We start from the raw sequence: 19505 nt of genomic DNA, 5'->3' as shown, positions 1-19505 counted from the left end.
ACTTAGAAAAAATGGATCAGATCTTCCTCCTTAGCAGGGAACAAGGTAAAAAACCTGGGTATTTTCTAGAAACAATATCCAAACAACTTATAAATTCAGATGTGATACATAAAGTACTGTATGCACTTATTAAATCTCTGACTTCTACCAGCTTCCTATTTTGATCTTTAAAGTGTGTGGATCTACTAAAAAGCTAAAGCAATACAGAAATTTCTATGGAAGATTTGTTGCCTCTTTGCCTACGAACATAACCAAACTAACAGAGATCATCAGGTAAAAATCATCACTTCGAGTCCACTGGAAGATATAGATGCACTGAACTGAAAGTTGTTAAGGATTTTAGTGGGTATTGTACATTGACCTAGGCCACTGTTGACTTCAGAAGGGAATCAGTAGGGAATGGAGAAGGCCAGAGTTGAAGGTTTCACAGTTATCAGCAAAGCAAACACATGGCAGTCAGCCCAAACAAAAGGGCTGTAGGTATACAGATCTCTCTGTAGGTATAACAAGGTATGTTACTTTCTTAGCTATAAATCTTTTTTCTGGGCTAAGGTCATGCAACCAACTGAGAAAATACTGCCACTTGCTCCAGGAGGCCAGTGAAGGAATAACAAAATGAAACTAGCTGTGATCAAAAGTTAGAGCCCATGGGCACCAAGAGCCCTGCCAGTCCCTGCCCATCCATGAGGCTCTTCCCATGGCCCAGGACCCCATTTGAGGCACCAAGGACCACTGGTCACTGCCCTACTAACACTGCAGCAGGGTCACTTCACTGGGCAACGTGTCCCAGTGCCTCACCACCCTCACAGTAAAGAACTTCTTCCTTATGTCAAACTTGAACTTCCCCTGTTGAAGTTGAAACCCATTACCCCTTGTCCTACCACTACAATCCCTGATGAAGAGTCCTCCCCAGCATCCTTGTAGGTCACCTTCAGACATTGTAAGGCTGCTACGAGGTCTCCACGCAGGTACAAGAAAGCTAAACTGTGAAATATCACAATGCCAGAGGACAAACTGGATAGCCCTGCGTGCCCCAAGAGGCTTTAATTGCTGCAAACAGCCTCATTTGAGACACCCACCCTCACACTCCACACTTAGACCTCCGGGCTCCAGCTAAGCTCAGGATCCGGCCCACAGTCCTAGCCTGAACTGCAGGTAGTCTTGCAGCCAGCCATGTCTCCTGCTATGCCAGACACGATTTGTGTCATTGTCTTGCCCTATCTGATTATGATGAGGCAGTTGACGGGAGGCATCACTACCACCAGATCCAGATCATAAACCAGCAGCACACTATCACTGTCTGACAGAAATAAGATGGGAATGCAAGGCTAAAGTGATGCTACAATACGAGTAAGAGAAAGGGAAAAGACAAAGTTAAATGAGGAAAACAGGGTTAACAATTTAACTGCATCTAGAAGGAACACAACAATTTGTACAGTTTCAGGACTCTTGCCTTAATAGAAAGATTGGTATTACCAGCCAGAGGGGTGGTGATTAACCTGCTTAGGCAGAGATCAGGGAAGCTGCCAGAACAGAACATATAATAATAATTGGAGAGTTCTATTATACCCGTCTAGTCTGAAGGAATGTCAGAGTGAGAAATGACACAGAGATACAAGTTTTAAATATCATGAATGATGACTTGTTAAACTTACTAGTCAGAAAGCCCACAAGTGAAAAAGCAATTTGGCTTAGTCTCGAGCGGATGAGATGTGGTTTGCAATGTTACTTTTGAAGAGTTGCTCTGTAATTATGACTACTATGTACTCAAATTTAGCATTTGCAAGAATGAAGTAGATTTAATTTAAAAAAAAAAAAAAAGAGGAAAACATAAAAATGAAGAAGCTTGTTAAAAACAAATTAAAAGAAACACAGAGAAGAATAAAATTCTTGCAGGCAGATTTGAGATTATTTAAAGACAACTAAACTGGAGTCTTACAGTAAATAATACCTTCCATACAAAGAACACCGAAAAAGGACCCACCAAAGTCAGAATCACTGAACAATAAAGGAAAGCATTCAAAGTCAGAAAGATTTCTTTCAAAAAGCAGAAGTCTCATCTGAAGAAGGGAAACAGAAAAGAGCATAAATTCAGATAAATCAAATGTAAGACCATATAAGGCAGATGAAAACAGATTTTGAAGATTAACTTGGGTAAATCAGATCTTCAGGGCTCCCTGGAAGAAAATTTCTACAGTCTGCAGAGTTAATAGAACTAAAAAAATTTAGTCATAATAAAAAAGGTTAGATTGATTCTCTTTATCCATGTTCTCTTACGAAGAGATTAGAGAGATTCACAGTCACTTTCTTTATAAGGGGCAACTTTGAGGGATCACCAAAAGGCCAGAAGGGAACATTTATGAACAGACTGATAAAATAAATGCTGAGGAATCACTTGGGCTTCATTGCTGTATAGTCCTTCTGAGCATCCATCCCTTGCCAATGAGGTGGAAATCTGGATAAACACATTCTGGTCTTCTTGTCCTAAGGACTACACTGCTGTCCCAAGACGGCTAATGTAAAGAAGAAAAACCACCAGCAGTGGTGTATAGCAACATTTCAGACAGGGAATGATGAAAACAGCTGATCCTTCTTTCTCCAGTATAACCTCTGCTGAACCAGGTTTTATGCAGAACTTACTGTCATGATTTCAAAGCATTTCTTTTAGGCTCTGTTATATAGAGTGTCCGTGACAGGTATAGAACATGCTTCCCCTTTAACAGTTTGTCCCTTTGTGACAAAGTATAGAAGTATTTTTAAATTACATAAATTTAATATATTCAGTCTTAATTTTCCAGCCTGCAAATTACTAGAAACTGGCAAGCTTTGCCATAAGGCCAGTACTCTTAGATATTCAGCCTTCTCAGCTCCTTCAGAGCTGCTCTAAAAACACCTTCTGAAACAATAAAGTGAATATCAGTTTGTATTCTTGCAAAACATGATAGCTTGTTACTATGGAAGATACTGAAAATCTCCCAGTCAGACAGTCAAACAGTCAAAATAAAACACAAGACGTTTGTTTAATGTAAAGATACTTGTTTCTTTCCTTTTGGTTTTACAGTTTCAACCTCATCCGCAGGTGACAGATGCTCACAGTTTCTTACTAAAAGCGTAAAAGACATTCAATACTTAAGTCAGTGTTCTATAAATACTCAAGACAATGACATTTCTGTTTTCATGATAAGCAAACCAAAAGATCAAGGCCTAATGCTCATTTTCATCTCTCAGAAACAATTGTTCTTGTCAATGGTATTTCCCAGCAACTGTGTTTCCTTTTATAGTGTGCATTGCTGTGTAACAAAAGTTACATGGTGGAACACAGGTCCAATTTTAGGCTTTCAGGATAAATGTGCTTCACGTCAGCCTCGCTGTCTGCCGGAATTCACATCATGCAACCAAACATTATAAAGAATACAAAGGAAATACAGAAAAAGTGGAAATTCATGCTGTGGTCGAAAACATTTACGTAACTGCCATATAGCATAACCAAACAGAAGTGTTCTACTGTCACTGGTAACAGTGTCTTCAGTCCATTATCTTTTGTAGGATCACAATGAAGTGGTCCTCTTGCCAATGCTTTCTCCTGCTGTCCCTACAGATATCTCAAGAAGCAAAAAAGTTGTGCAGAGGGAAGCATGCAAGAGGTTGAAAATGTGTGTAACTGTCTAATGTTCTTTCATCTTTACATTCTTTGTACAGGCTTCAAAACCACCAGTGAGAGCAACACCACCTAGATGATAAGCAGAGAAGAGAGAAACATTGAGTGGTATGGGTGGCTGTGGCATTTCCTCACTGCATGAAGAAATTGCCATGATCAGATCTTTTGAATAGACAAAGTGCCCTGAATGCACTCTCAGGCCCATCTTTCACTTCCAGTGAAATATAGTTGGCCTGTCATTCATACCAAATAAAATTGCTGGCTTAAATTTACTTCCATTCCCCTTTAAGAAGATATCTTTATCCTATGGCCTGCATCCAAATACCCAATATTATATCTCCAGGTGCCACTTTTAACTGATAGCCTGTAATTAGTGTTTGATGGCCCATCAATACATAAAGCAGTTCCTCCCTCTGAAAGAGTTTTCTTTTTCTTTAGATTGCCAGGATTGAAAGAATTATGTTCTAATCTCCTCACTTCATCCAGTTAATTTTGAAACTTAATGGTTTTCAATTAAATCTCCTATTGGGAACTTATTCACTTCCATCTCACCAGAACAGCTAGGTTGCCTTGATTAATTACTAGCACTTACCCTTCTAATTTAGTAAGTCTCAGTACGATGTCTAATAACTGGAAAGCTTTAAATCAGCGCTCTATGTCATTCCAAATCTGAAGCTCTGAAGAATTCTACAACATTAAAGAAAGGCAGGAGGCTACAGGGAGCCTGTGTTGAAGAACTGAGAGTGTGTGAGGCTCAGAGCTGATTCATTGCCTAGGCTAATAAACCCAATTGTTCCTGGAAAGCCAACTCACCTAGCTAATACAATTCATCAAATAGATAACTTAGGTTTGGAAACCAAATTACATTTTCAGTCCTGGAGGTGCAACACAGCTGCCAGATTTACAGTTTCTAATGTACAGGAGCTGTATTTTAAATATCCTTCAGTTAACATAGGAGACCAAGCTCATTAACATGACAGAGATTAAACTCAGTGTCTTTCATTCATTTGAAGTCTACAATACTAACTAGATGAAGAAAAGTGTTTCTTCTAAGCCAAGCTTTTATTCTAAGTCCAGTTTTGGAAACAGACCATGACACACAGACCAAAATTTTCAAATTAAAAACAAAAAAAACCCAAACAGAACCAAAAGAACTATGGATTATCCCTTACCTACACTTGTGTGAAAAGTTTAAAATCAATGAAAGGAAACAATCTAAAAACTGAAAGTCTTATGAGGTAAAAGTAGATATTCTTTTCCTAAAGTTAATCCTTATTTTTTGTTTGCTAATTAGCTGTGACTGAGTAGACAAAGGCCCCTTGCCAAAAGTTAGTTGAAAGCTTCTTTCAGCTCAGTGGTAGGCATGAAGATGGGAAAAGTCTTCACAGTCCTCAGAATAACACTGCATTTTTGCTCATGTCTGACCTTCAGAAACTTCTGCAAATGAACTAGCTCACTGAATGAATACAGCTAAAAGAATGGATCTTGAAAGGCTTCAGACAAACCTGAGTCTGCTCCAACCATCCTGGAAACCCCACCATCTTTCTCTGCTTTCCTTGGATACCCTCAACATCTTCCTCTTTTTGTACCTCTTTCTCCCCGCCATTTTCACTGCTATTCATCCCTTGCGTAGTGTATACTAATTCCACTTTTGGTTTAGGCTGCAGGCAGTTGAGAGATATCATTGCCACCACCTCAGATGCTCTCAGCAACAGATCATATACATGCCCTTCTGTCCAGCCAGTCCAAAGGTGGGTTTGCTCTAACCTACTCTGGAGGTGTAAATTGTACATGTAATTACAGACAGACTTCGATAATTTTGCATATGCCCATTATCATTGTAGTGAGCTAACCAGGCTCAATCACTTCCTGAATTGGAACCTTCTTGGAAGGCAGAAAGAAAACTTGCAGTCTAATTTGGTAAATGCTTGTTTAAACGGTGTGTGGTTGCAGTGACATACAAAGGCCAATAAAATTAAATTTCCTATTTAAAAAAGTGAAAATAATTCATTTGTTTTTCTTAAGTGTCCTTGTTAGTGTTATATGTTACTTAAACTAACCTTATGAAAAAAGCTGTAGTTATCTTGAAATATATTTTCTGATTTATGATAAGGAGTGGATTATGTTGAAAATTGGACGATGGCTTTATGTATGTCCCAGGTCTGACTCACCTTTAAAACTGTCTTTGCTTTTGCTTTCTGGATGCTTAGTATTTTCCTCTTTCTAAGGACATGAGTTATTGATTTATAGACAGTCCTTAACTCCCACTGAGGTCAAAACTACCATACAAGGCCAGCCCCCAGCAATATCTTAAGGGGAACTGGAAAATTTCTGCCGAGGCATCAGTACATTAGAAACAGGATTAGAAGAAAAGTGGCTTCCAAAAGAGGATTTCCTTTCACTTCCCAAGCAGAACTGCACTTTTCTCAGTTTGTATGTCTCTTTCGTCTTTCCTTTTGGAATTCAGGTTCACATCTGTGAAAGTCAAAGCTGCCAGAGCATTCCTTTCAAGAAATACAAGGGAGCGGTGGTGGGGGAGAGGGGAGGTGGGAGCTGTTTGTCCTGGTGCGCTGACCTGAAGAGCAAGGGAAAGTTTTCATCTTTCCTGGATACCACAGCAGAACCGATGGTGAAACTAACACAGCAAAATCATACACTGATATGCTACCAGAGAAATCAGGTAGATCACTGGCCCTGGATCACATGCATCAGGAGTACAGGGCAGCTTGTTTCTGCCTTGTGATAGCAGAGGGGTGATACTGCTGTCTAACCAGCTACTCTGTCTTGCATTGCCCACAAGTAAATCTGTTTTCAAAAGATGTAAGTCTTCTCTGATGGACTGATAAACAGGCCTGGTTTTGAACAGCATGGGAACAAGGTGGTAGTGCCGGACCATCAAACCAAGCTCCCACAGAGACCGTGAAAAGTACTGAGCCATGATTCTTCATATGGGAACATCACAAACAAAACCCATTGGCACTATTTCTAGTGACAGCTTATTTTCTACCTCTGTTTGCTGCCAGAGCAAACCCATAGGTTTCTGCTGTGATTTCCTCATCCCAGTGACAACTCCCACATACTGCTGGGCAACTATTCACAGCGTCTTTGTTTTTCTGCTCCAAGGGCAAGTTTCAGACCAATGTCTTCATTCCCTGTTTAAATGCAGAAGCTTTATTAACAAAAGCTTATTTTCATTAGGTTCTTTTTAATTCTAATCTTCAGAGTAGCAGCCAAATAAGTGACAAGTACTTACGGACTGTGAGATTGGTTATAGACACTCTCTCACATCTCATGTGTAAACACATACATAAAGAGAACACAAATTACTTGAGCCTAAATGTCTGCCAGTGAATAAGAACCACACTTTGATAACGCATAATACTGTTAATAGACACAGTGCCTCAAAGGTACAGAGGGTGAAATGAATATATCTGAGCTCAGCAAGAGTGCCTTGTTGTATACCCACTGCTGAGGTAGAAAACTGTTCCTGAACCAGTCCCTCTTCCCACTCCTGCAGCTCTGTGCCTTTTTCAGCACTCATGCAACTCGGGGTGACATTTTCCTCCTCTATAATTTGCCTGTTCTGTCACATACCTTAACCCAAAGAAACACCATTTCTATTATAACCTCAGGATATACATAACTTGGGATAAATAACTGTCGTGGTTTAAACCCAGCCACATAGCTCGTTATCTCACTCCCTCCCTTCCTCCCCCCACTCCCAGAGAGATGGGAAGGAGAATCAAAAGAATGTAACTCCCATGGGTTGAGATAAGAACAGTCCTGTAACTAAGGTATAACACAAATCACTGCTGCTACCACCAATAATAATAATGATAAAGGAAATAACAAGGGGAGAGAATAGAAAAAAAAGGACTGCTACTGCGGAACCCAGGACAATAACATAGAATGCTTGTAAACAAACTAATCTGTCTCATTATGAAAATTATTGAGAGAAATAATTCTTGTGTCAATAATGCTATCTGCATATCTCTCCAAGTAAACAAGGCTACCATCACTATTCAGGTATGCAAACACTTCCTCTGTACCTTTTAAATGGTATTATGCTATCTTCTTATGGATCTGATGATAATTACATCTATATTAGTAAATTAGTTAACCGTGGCCATGATCGACAAATTGTTGGGAAGTAATAATTGAAGTGGTCCAGATACTCACTAGGGGTCTTCCTAATAATTTAACTGAAGAAAAGGTCAAGCTGCAAAACCCTGAGTGTTCCCTGACATTGCTTTATCTGTTAATGAAAATGTAGCCATTGTTTTTGCATGTGCCATAAATATATCGGATACCCATTCATGTGTATTTCAGCATCCAGAAATGTCGTCCATACCAGAGTACAATACTGGCCTCTCACAGCCTAAAGGAGCTTGGCGATACTTTTGGGAGTCTTTCCACTTCTAACTGAAGAAGTTCAGGTTCTAACAGCTGAGCAAGCCAGGGCTGGATTGTACCCCTAAAATGACGTTCCTCCTGCAATGGGATGAAGGGCAGTTTCCATCTACAGAGATACTGGGAGCCATAGAGGTACTTGCATAGCAGTGGGTATCCTCCCACCACCTAGAGGCACAGCCTGCCCACCCCACACAGGCAACTTGTAAGAATTCCTACAGTTACCATCCTGGGGCAGGGGCTACTTGAGCTCCACCAGCAAGGAAGGCAAAAGTTTGTAGCAAGGAAGCAATGTAGGGATGAGCCTTGGGCTGTCTTGTGGGAAAGGTGGCTGTTAGCCCAGGATCCCTTTCTGCAGTCCCATACCCAGTCAGTACTGGCCAGGCACCCAACCTGTGGGCTAACCTAGCCCATTAAAGACACCAGATTTCTCCTACAACAATTAGCAAGACATTAGTGTTGATGATACAGAAATGCATTGAATAAGAAAGGTGCAAGAGGCCAGGAGGCAGTGAGACAGTGGTGAAGGCTGTCTTTCCCCCACATCTAAGTTCATAAATTGTCTTGTCATGGTCTAATCGCAACTAAGAGATCATGTTCAGGTCTGAGTTTTCCCTCCTTAGCTATGAGAAGCTAAAACACAAAAACAGCCTCACATGCAACCACAAAAGAATCAGCCCATCTGCAGCAAACCAGCCCAGGTTGCAGAACTGGCTGCAATGGCTCTGACAGAGGGACCCAGATTGCCTCACAACGATGTATGTTGAAAATAGCATAACTCTTGAAGCTTGGAGGTTAGCCACAGGTTGTGCAGAACTGTAACAAATAACATTTGAGGAACGGTCACACTTTGGCTTGCTTGATGGAAGGCTCAAGTCTGCGTGCAGACGGTGAGTCCTTGTGCACAGCTCTTTTCACAAGTGTAAGTTAAAGGAAATAAGCTGGGTCTAACTCATTTCTTCTTACCTTTCTGCACCAGGCCAGAGGTGCAGACAGGCAGCCAGTGGTGACAGATGTTGCTACTCTTTTTTAAGCCTGTCTGGAAACGGGTGGGCAGTTCCAGACTAGGAAAGCCATCATCATGTTGAAAGATGAGGTACTGCCACGCTGGCAATATTTCTTCTTTCTACCCACCTGGCTTGTACCTCCAGCTCTTTCAGTACAAGATAAGAGGTGGAGGAGGCTGTATTAGATATATATATAATTTATCAGGGTTTTTTTATTTCAGGTAGCAACTAGTGCAATGTAACAGCTGGAGCTAGCAGTATCTTTAAGAAGAGGAAGCTTTATCAGCCTTGTACAAGCAGCCTTCATTTTGAGTGCTGATCAAGCAGTGAAAGCAGCAGTGCAAAAGCAGACAGATCTGAGCGATAAGTGTATAAGCAAAACAGTGTGGGGAAGTGCTAGGCCAAATTCAAAATCACCTGGCACTGACAGTTTATGAAAATACACTGGTCTGAAGTAGTATTTTTGTCCCTTTAATTTCCCCAGCCCTACATTTGTCATTTTAGTCATCTGCTTAAGCATCATTTACACCTTATACCAAGACTTTAGTGACAAAAAACATATGGTTACCTCCCTTTTCATCACTTCATGGCACTCAGGATCCAGGAACCCTGGTCAACTTTTTCCCCAGTACTTCTGGACAAGTCAAGCTCCTTCCTGGCTGAATAAATAGATCTAATCATTGCCTCTTCTGAAGGAAAGGGGAAGCAGGTCTGAGTATAACAGAATCTGTTTAGTGACTGAAATGTGACTTATGCTTACAATTATTAACACCTGATTGCAATTTACCAAATACCTTTCACTTGCATCAATGTAGGAGTGCTTGCTACTGTCTTAGCCATAACTGGCATTTTATAGTGGATCTGTCAAACATCAGTAGTTTCTTACAAGCATGTTGCCTTATTTTTTTTATAGCTCCCCTTATTTTTCTTCTCAGTGAGAAAAGTAAGCTGGGATTATTCCCATCACATATGGTTTTACTCTGGTTGTCATGACTAGTGCCTTCACAGTACTTAAAGCACAGCAAGAGGGGTGTAGTTTCTGTGTGTGTCAAACTGTGGAATGTCACAGCTAAAAGCAATGGTGTGCATGAACCTTAGCTAAAGTTATGAAAATATGCTTGTCTACCCTTCTCTACTTGTATATGGTTCCTTTTACGTATACTAGTTTCAAGCATAACAAGTTTTTGGAAAGCTGCAGTCAGAAAGGTCTTCTTTCACACTTCTGTCCATATCAAGAGAACCATAAAGGAAAGAAGAGTTTCTCTTTACCATTTTTTCTTGTTCTTTGCAATTCTAATGATTGAAGGGGGGTTACATCATAAACCAATGCACATTTTTGTTGTCATCTGCCGCTCTATAATCACACTGTCCATATTTATTATCTTTATTCAGGAAAAAAATACAGGAAGGGAAGGGAAGGGAAGGGAAGGGAAGGGAAGGGAAGGGAAGGGAAGGGAAGGGAAGGGAAGGGAAGGGAAGGGAAGGGAAGGGAAGGGAAGGGAAGGGAAGGGAAGAGAAGGGAAAGGAAGGGAAGGGAAGGGAAGGGAAGGGAAAGGAAAAGAAGGGGAGGGAAATTTAATTTTAGAGGAAGCTCATTTTAAGGAAAATAAAGATCTGAATTTTGCAAATTTAATGACGTCTCAGAAGTTGAAACCAAAACCAGTGCAAATATGAAGAAAGATAGATTCAAATTTGAAATAGAAATTCAATTATATTGTTTAAAAGGTGTGTATTATTTCTTGGTCAAAACATTACGAAGAAAAGCCGTGGCAAGTGTCAGTTATGTTACTCTTTCACAAGAGCACTCAGTATGCACCAACAAAAAACTGAGACTATCCCCAAAGCTTAACCACTTGATTTCCTAAGTAACTGCCTTTTCGTTTAAAGACTTCAATTTGTTGGAGAAGAAGGAAGTGGTAAGCCAAAACCGATTGAAATCTATGATCTGTCACCACAGAGGGAGCTGATGCACGGCCATTGTAAAAACACAGTAGTAACACAGAAAATGAGATAAACCGGATAGTTTGAATACAAGATGGTTGCTCTTGTTTGTCTGTGAATCATGAGAAAGTGGCAACTTTAAAAAATGATAACGCTTAGGTATGTAGCTTTCACACATTCAATGGACTGTGCAGGCTGTGCACTTGAAATTACCTTTTTCACGTTCTTGGGAAATAATGTGATTGCAACTCAACTGCCCACATGGGGCAGTTATTTCTGGTGACCATGGATTGCAGGCTTTTAGAGGGTAAACTATGCATCTGAAATACCTATACCAAGCTCAGAGGGAAGGCTGGTGCCTCCTCTTCCTACAGCATTGCTTACTACAACTTCTCAGTCAAGGGTTTATCTTAGAGTACACAAGTATCATATATACACAAGTATTCATTGCTTCTGTATGCCTACAGTGCATCATTCCTGTGGAGACATACCCTCAAATACCCGTTATACCAGTCTCATTTGTGTTCCATGAAAACAGAAAAAAAAACTCTGTAGGGGATGACAAAGGCTATTTTCCTTGTTGTGCAATATAGCAGAAAGAGGTATAGAAGAAGTCTTGACAGGTTAGATATATTTAGGTCATAAAGCCATTTCTTTTGTCCAGTACCTCTAGAAATTACTGCATTTTGGCATCTAGAGATGACTGTAACTATGAGCAAACTGACAAGGGTTAATATATGCTGCATTATTCCTGATCACTGACAGAAATTTGTAACAAGCATTTCCAGTGCATTTATGGGCACTGCTAGCAATTCTGCAGCAGAAGTGATGGAAATTTGGCAAATACTATATATGACATAGAAGACGTATGAACTTTTTCCTCTGCTAAAGAGATTTCTTGAAATTGTGTAAGCCTTCTTCAATTAAGTAAATATAGTTGAAGACACCATTTTTTCATTTTTGGTGTCTCCAGGACTGTACAATTGCCTCTGAACTGAAAACCCAGTTTCTCAACATGGTAGCCAGCCCTTTTCTGCTTCACTAAAAAGGATCCTCTTTTCCTTGAGCTTCTGGCTTTGTTCTTCACAATCTCTCTCTATGAAGCAAGATTAAGTTGAATAGTACAGACAAGCCAAACTGAAAATTTGGACGCACACCCCACACACACACATGACTTCTGTTACCAGGAGAGGTATCAATTTTATTTTCTTGCTGACAGGTAAACCCCCGCCAAGCAAGCACTGAAAATTTATTTCATATTATCAATACATCTCCTTCTGACATAGCTGTTAACTGTGTTTTTCTCTTTGGCCAAGTCTGTCCTGCAGACATTGGTTGGCCTTGACATCTCAGTTTCAGCAGCTTTGTAGCAGTGGATAAAAACCATATGGCTGAAGACGTTACCATCTCCAGTCACCTGTCTCTCCCCCAGTAAGTGGAAACGTCTACCTCATAAATGAGCTCCTGAACAATAGCAGTATTAATCTAGCATATTAAGATCAACCTAAATACCCAGAACAAAAATTGTAGCAGCAAAGGATTGTCATTTCCAGTGACAACTTCAATATGGAAACAAGCTGCTCAATGCACAATGCTGTAATGTATTTCAGCAGCTTCTTCTATTTGTAACAAGCTTCTCTCAGGGACATGCTCTTTGCTCAGTGTTTTCATGCCTGCTCCTGAAGGTTTCATATTTTCCAAAACTACTTCTTTTTAAAAAAAGATAACTAATAAAAGTAATGCTAATTATAATTACTAGATTAACTTTTGGCATCCAGAGCATGTTCTAACCTCCTAATTTCCCCTAATGAGTTTTTCCAAAGTGTTCTTCATTTAATGCTAGCATACTGTAGCAAGTTTTGTTCCTCCACATTTGCTTATCTTTTTAAAAGCAAAAAATTCAAAGTGAAGTCACTTTATATTTAATCCCAAACTGTCAAACTGAGAGAAGAGTTTGAACACAGAAGCCTATCTATCATCTGGCCCACTATCTAACCTAAAGACTTCAGGGCTAAAAAAATCTCAGCAGAGTTTATTGATACCCCCCTGTGAAACTGGGACTGTTATAAAACAGCAGACACACTTACATGCCTGGACACCCATGGCTTATCAGAAGGATTAGCTTCTTCAGCATTTAATAATAATTTTTATTACTCGAGCCCTGATAACAGGTAATCATAGAAAACAACACAGAAATTCAGTGCAGAGATCTTCTCCCATCCTGCTGTCAGAGTTTGCCTAGCATGGAAGAAAGTAGTTCAGCTCACAGATTTCACAGATAACCTAAAATATGCAATCACTTTTCAAGGGATAAGGGTCTTGTGCCCATGGGCACAGCACCTTGGGTTGTGGCTGCATTTCCCAGTAAGAGAAGAACAGTGTGGGAACCACACACTGGATCCCTGATCAGTCTCTTCATGAAGTCATTCCTCACCTCTATTTTGAACCACTTCAACAAGCACTCTGCGAGGCAGTGCCCAAACACAACAGGAGCTGCTCCCAGTTCATAGTGGTAAAAGGTACATTTGTTTTGGCTCTCTCCCATCTACACAGCCTTATAATGCCATCCCAGTAGATGCTGCATCTTTGAACACACACCACATCCCAAAGAATACAACATATACCTTCTAATTTGTATGCTAAAAACACCCATCTGGTGGGTTGTAATATGGCCCCTGGATTATTTCAGGCTCTCTGAACTGCAAAGAAATGTAAATGTTCAGGCCAGAGGGTCCCAGAAGAGATGAAAGCCAGTTTCTACTTAGGGTTCATTTGAGCCAATGCCTTGGGCATTTGATCCAAGGGTTTGATCTGTGCCTGTGATTTCTTCAGCAATATAGGCATTGCCTAATGCCCACTCCATCTTCCTGGATACCACAAAGTCCTAGTCTGAGGTTGCCCTTTGTAAAATCTAGTCTTTCAGGTTACAGCTTGTTAACATGGAGACTATCACGTACGCATAAGCTATCATTTTACAGCACAAGAGACCTTCTGCACTAGTATATGGCATAGGAGCTCAGGCTATGTTTATTCTCCCTGGGTCTGAGGCCATCTAGCAGTAGTGAAGTCTATTATCATCCAAAAAAGGGTGCCCACATCCAAACTACATGTTGGGCATAGTGCCTGGCCCGTGCTAATTCTCCAAACATGCCCAGGAATTGTTTGGAAGAGGCCTGGGCCAACTGCCCAGGCAAAAACCATTCCAGGCATCTCTCAAACAATTTAACAGTGGAGACAATGAAGTTAGTGCCTGGGCCTGTCTGCTGGCACTAGATAATTTCTAGTACAAGCAAAGCCTGCAACTGCAGCAAAAAAGGCTGTTTTGCTCATGAAGAATACTTCTCTCTCAGAGTGTCACAAAGTACTTCACAACTACTGCATACTAAGAGTGCCTTCAGAGATCCTGAAGCTTCTGGAAGTCAAACTATATACAATTTACTCTGTCCTTGGAACAACTCAAACTGAGCTCTTGAAAGTATACTAATGAAGTAATAAAGGAAAGATCTATTTGTAATATTTGTCACTGTATGTTAGATATATGGAAATCTTTGCAAGGGGCAGAGCTCTAGAGGAGCTCAGGCTATCCCAGGTACCACAGGGCGTGTGGAGGAACAGGCTTGCACTAGCCAAGCCACAGAAATCCCACTCAACTTTCAGAATGCTGGGGCATTATATCCATAGTGGTGAGCATGGGTTGCACTCCTTTGGTTTCCTCTGATTTATGAAGACAGCATTTACAAATAAAAGCAGGAAAAAAAAAATAAACAGGGAGGATTTAGAGGTTCCCCATACACACTATGGACACTGTGGCCATTTTGAAGCAAGAACAACAAAAAAAACCATGTTCTCCCATTCATCCTACTTTAAATGCCAAAAAAAAAACCTGGAATAAAAGTTTCTATAAACATACATTGTTTTTCAAATACCAGCAGCTATGGAGATATCACAAGATGCTTTCAAAACCCCATTTCTTCTGACTTTTTTTTATTAGTAATATTTTTAATTAAATTGGTGCTAGTGACCTGTGTGGTATATTGCTTCTATAATAAACACAGGCATTTTCTAAAGTAATCAGCAGCATAGCTGGCTTTAACATCTTCACTTATCACCGTACACACATGCATATTCACACGATCGTGGCATCTTACATGGCAATAATCAATGTACAGAAACTCAGGAGTGGAAAAGATCTGGACCACTGGCTTCAGCTGTCAGCAACTGACCATGCCATATGGTTCTGGACATTTATTAAGCTCTGTCTTCCTAACTAGGTTATTTGCCTCTAAGACAGAGATATTCCTGAATTTTTGCTCTCTGACAGTCAGAAACCTTCTAATTTTCAGACTGAAGTTATTCACAATGAGTACACACTGTTGTTCCTCATGCCATCATTGTCATTGCTGAAATCTCTCTGCTCTCCCTCTGCTATTTACAGAGACAAGGCCTGTACCGCTCACAGCCTTGGGACAAACCAAATCTCTTTAAAATATGTTGACATATTGTTGATGATAAAGGTCTTTGTACTATTAATGGCAAATCTTCAACAACTATCACGTATCTTTTGACACGAAGTTATCAAGGTATCGGATTAGCTTGGCATGGTCTTCCTTCAGTAAATACGTTGCAATTCATGTTTTTTCTTTCACTACCATAGCTTTAGTTCTTTATTCTAATACCCTGCAAACCACTCAAGTCAGACTAATGGACATGAAGTTGCTTTTTTCAATTTCACACATACAGGTATTACAGCAAATGTTAACATAAGGATAATATCATGAGTTCATAAATACAGTGTTAATGAAAATCATAGATGTTCTTGATCTTTCTGTTTTCCTGTTTCTTATTTTTGAGTTTATTTGGGGGTGCTTGTCTTTTATTTGTTTGTTTGGGGCTTTTTAATTATAATACATATAATGAAAAAGTCAGCAGAGAAGCAAGTTCAGTGCTGGACAAAAGCATTGAAAAATTATTTTTTTGCATATAAATTTAATTATAAAATAAAGAGCTTTCAATTATAAGAACAAATTGTGTCAATGATCTTTTTGTGGAGAAAAAATGTACAAAACCCAGATTTTTTCTTGAGAATCAGAAAACACCACTGAATGAAAATCCACAGGAGTCTCAGAGTACTACTGCAGTTCAGGTATTAGTCAACTGCTTTAAAAAGTTGGCTGTCTATAGTTGAAAGGCTCAATGGGTATGTGTTCTTCTGCCTCTACAGCTGAGATGGTCCTAGCAGATCATGAAAGAAAAGGCATGATTTTTCTCATAATTGAAAACTCTTTAAGTAGACTCATGGATTTAATTTAAGGATCTGGCAAAATGAAAGTTCAGTGGAGAAAGCTTCAGCTGCAAACAATCTATTTGTGAATGCTCTAGAGCAATAAAAACCTGGAAGTTAGACACTAACCATAACTCTAGGAGCCATGCATCCGCACAGATTTACTTAGCAATTTTCAGAGTAACACTGCAAGTACTCTTGATCTGTGTATGCTTACTACTACATTGTGTATCATGTGTATGAGCAGCACATGAGACATATCGTAGGTCGGTCATCTGAGCTTGACTGTGGTACTTTCTAGTAAAACCGCAGGCAGAAATACGCTTACAATTATGCCAGCACTTAACCTCATTCATATTTATGATTTGCTCTCTTTCCAGAGCTGTGCATCTATTACAATAGCTTCTGTATTTGGATTGTGTCAGTATTCCTTACAATTTTGCACAAATCACAAGCCATGGCTGCCTGTTATCCAAATCAACTTTTTGTCATTAGGGCCTTCATCACTTCCATCAAACACAGGCCCTTTCTTACTTCTGCAACCTATATATCTGGAAATTATTTCTTCTCTTCATTCACAGATTCTTATGATTTTCCCTAAAATTTTCTCAATATACACCTGTGTCCCTTTCACCTTCCTGTCAGCATGTACTTTCTGAGACTTCCAGACACAGACTTTGTACTTTCCTTTCTTCTGGTGTCCCTTCTTAATATCATAGTCTTACATTATTTATAAAAAAGGGACAAACATAAACACCACACTGCTCATACACTTTAGGATTTGCAATGATTTTCCAGTGTAAATCCATTATCTATCTTCACGATTTTCTTCATGCTTTCCTGATCTTGGTTAGTTCCATTTGGTTTTCTGTCACCTGCTTCTTCAGTAAGTACTTAGATTTATGCAGAAATTTATTCAATAGTCTTGTGAAACTTTAACAGTAAACTCTTCAGGGTATGAACTATTTGCTTCTCTCACATTTGCCTTTATTTGTTTTTGTAGAGTGCTAGGCATGCCTAAGTTTGAAATACAAAGTATAAGGGCCAATGCCATTAACTCCTCAAACCCCAAAGTCACATGTCAATTTGATTTTCAGGCTGTATATTCTACATAAGGTGTTTCCCACAGTCCAAGGACCAGATTGGATCCAAGGACTGATTTATGCTTCTCTCCTGATTTAAGCACAATGAGTTATCAAATATCTAGAGGAATGTGGCATGTTGTAGGCATAAATTGTTACCTTAAGCTACTTCAGAGATACCAAACAACAGCAACGTTTTGGACTTTTGTCATCTTCATTGCTGTGGAAACATGGTGTCCAAGCTCACACTCCCCCACCACACAAAACTCCCACTGGCTCTCAGTGCTGCCGCATAGACTTCATGAGAGCTTGCAGAGAAAAATTGCCCTTGGAAAACTATCTTGGGAGCTGATTCTGTCATCAGCAGAATCACACAGGTTCTGCTGAATGTTTATGGTAACTCCTTTTAGTGAACAGTCGTTCACCACACAGAAGCAGTTTATGTTACTGATACCATATAATCTCCTGGTAATTTAAAAATAAAAATGTCACAACAGCAGAATATTTACAGTAACATATGTTAAACATATTATTAATCCATACATCCAGTATGATTAAACGATTGTCCAGTATCTTAAACATTCTTTATTCCTTTTTTTTTTCAGTAAGTCAAGCTTTATTTCTAATTCCCTTTCCCAGAGCAGCTATGCATATCCAGAAAAAAAGATAATTAAGCATTACTGCAAGAGAAAATATAAAGTTTAATCAACCGAATAAACAGAGAGTAGAGATTACTTATGAGTTGTGCATGAGGGAAATTCTTCTTCCCATTTTGGAGGTGTACTCTGTAACAATGTTGAGTGCCCATCTTCAAGTACTCGCATTTATTCAGGTCTCCCTTCCCTGACAGCACTTTTTATGTGCCTGCACTTTGGAAGCTGCAGCCCTTGCCCTGTAAGTTAACATGAGGCTTACTTAGCAACTTTAGGAACAGCTCTCAGAAGCAGCTGTTGAGGACTCCAGCATGCCAGAACTTCCTCACCAAATCCAACTCTGTGGAAGCACTGGCATCTCTTGATCCCATCAGCAGCATACTGAGACACCCTTCCCTGCATTACATCCCTGGCCCCTTCCACTGCTGCAGGCTTCTCCTGTTCTGACATACTTCACACAAATGTTCATTCACTCATCACTGACAAAACTACAAATCACATTTTCCTTGCTTCCCTTGCCCCTGTCTCCTCAGTCTCTTTCCCACTTGCACATCAACCCTTTCTCTTTTTCAATGTTGTGCATTTTCATTTTTAAATAGATATCTTTTTGTATCTGACCTTTGGTTTGCAAAGTCTTCTCCACCCTATGGCTCAGGAAAGACCATTTCAGTCTTTACTGGTTTTGCAGTTTTCCCAAGAATGTAATTTCCTGGGGAAAGGGAAAAAGAAAAAGAAAAAGAAAAGACATAAAATCTTCCCCTTCATATCAAAATCCATTCATCCACTTCTAATTTTAGTTTCCCTTAGTGAATGCTACCTTGTAATTAAAACATTGGCAGATGAGAATATTATAGATCTTTCCAGTTCAAGTGAACGCTATTGTTAAACGTGATAATTTTGTGTCAGACAGTCTAGTAAACTGACTGAAAACATGTAGGACCATCCAGATTAAGGCTTGCAGGGACTACTTTACACTGCATTGTTCAGACAGGCTCCATTTCCACAGGTAGCATTTGCATTGGACCAAAACCAATGAATGGCTGATAGAGGCCAACATACCAGGACCAATGCTGACATCTACCAGCAGATGATTTAACTTCCTCTTCACAGTGACGCTGTACACTTTCTTGCAAATCCTCCATTCACAGATGTGCCGAATGTCAAGTAACAGGAACATTGCAAAACCAAGCCACCAGAATAATTTTCTTCCCATGACCTAAACATTCACCGTCCACTGACATCTCAGTTTTCCTAATCTGGAAACAAGGATTCAAATTAATATGTGCCATGCTCAAGAAAACAAATTCCCATATCCACAGGCATAGTCGTTTATACATTTTTGCTAGTAGCTTCATTTGCAAGCTTCACTTGCTTCGCTTGCACTTCACATGGTCATAGCTTCACTATGACCACTCGTCCCTACCCTCACTCACCTTCCATTTCACTAGTCATTCCTTCCATCCCCAAAACCAT

This window comes from Psittacula echo (genome assembly GCF_963264785.1).
Source record: "Psittacula echo genome assembly, chromosome: 4".
NCBI lineage: Eukaryota > Metazoa > Chordata > Aves > Psittaciformes > Psittacidae > Psittacula > Psittacula echo.
This window is presented reverse-complemented; position numbering follows the sequence as displayed.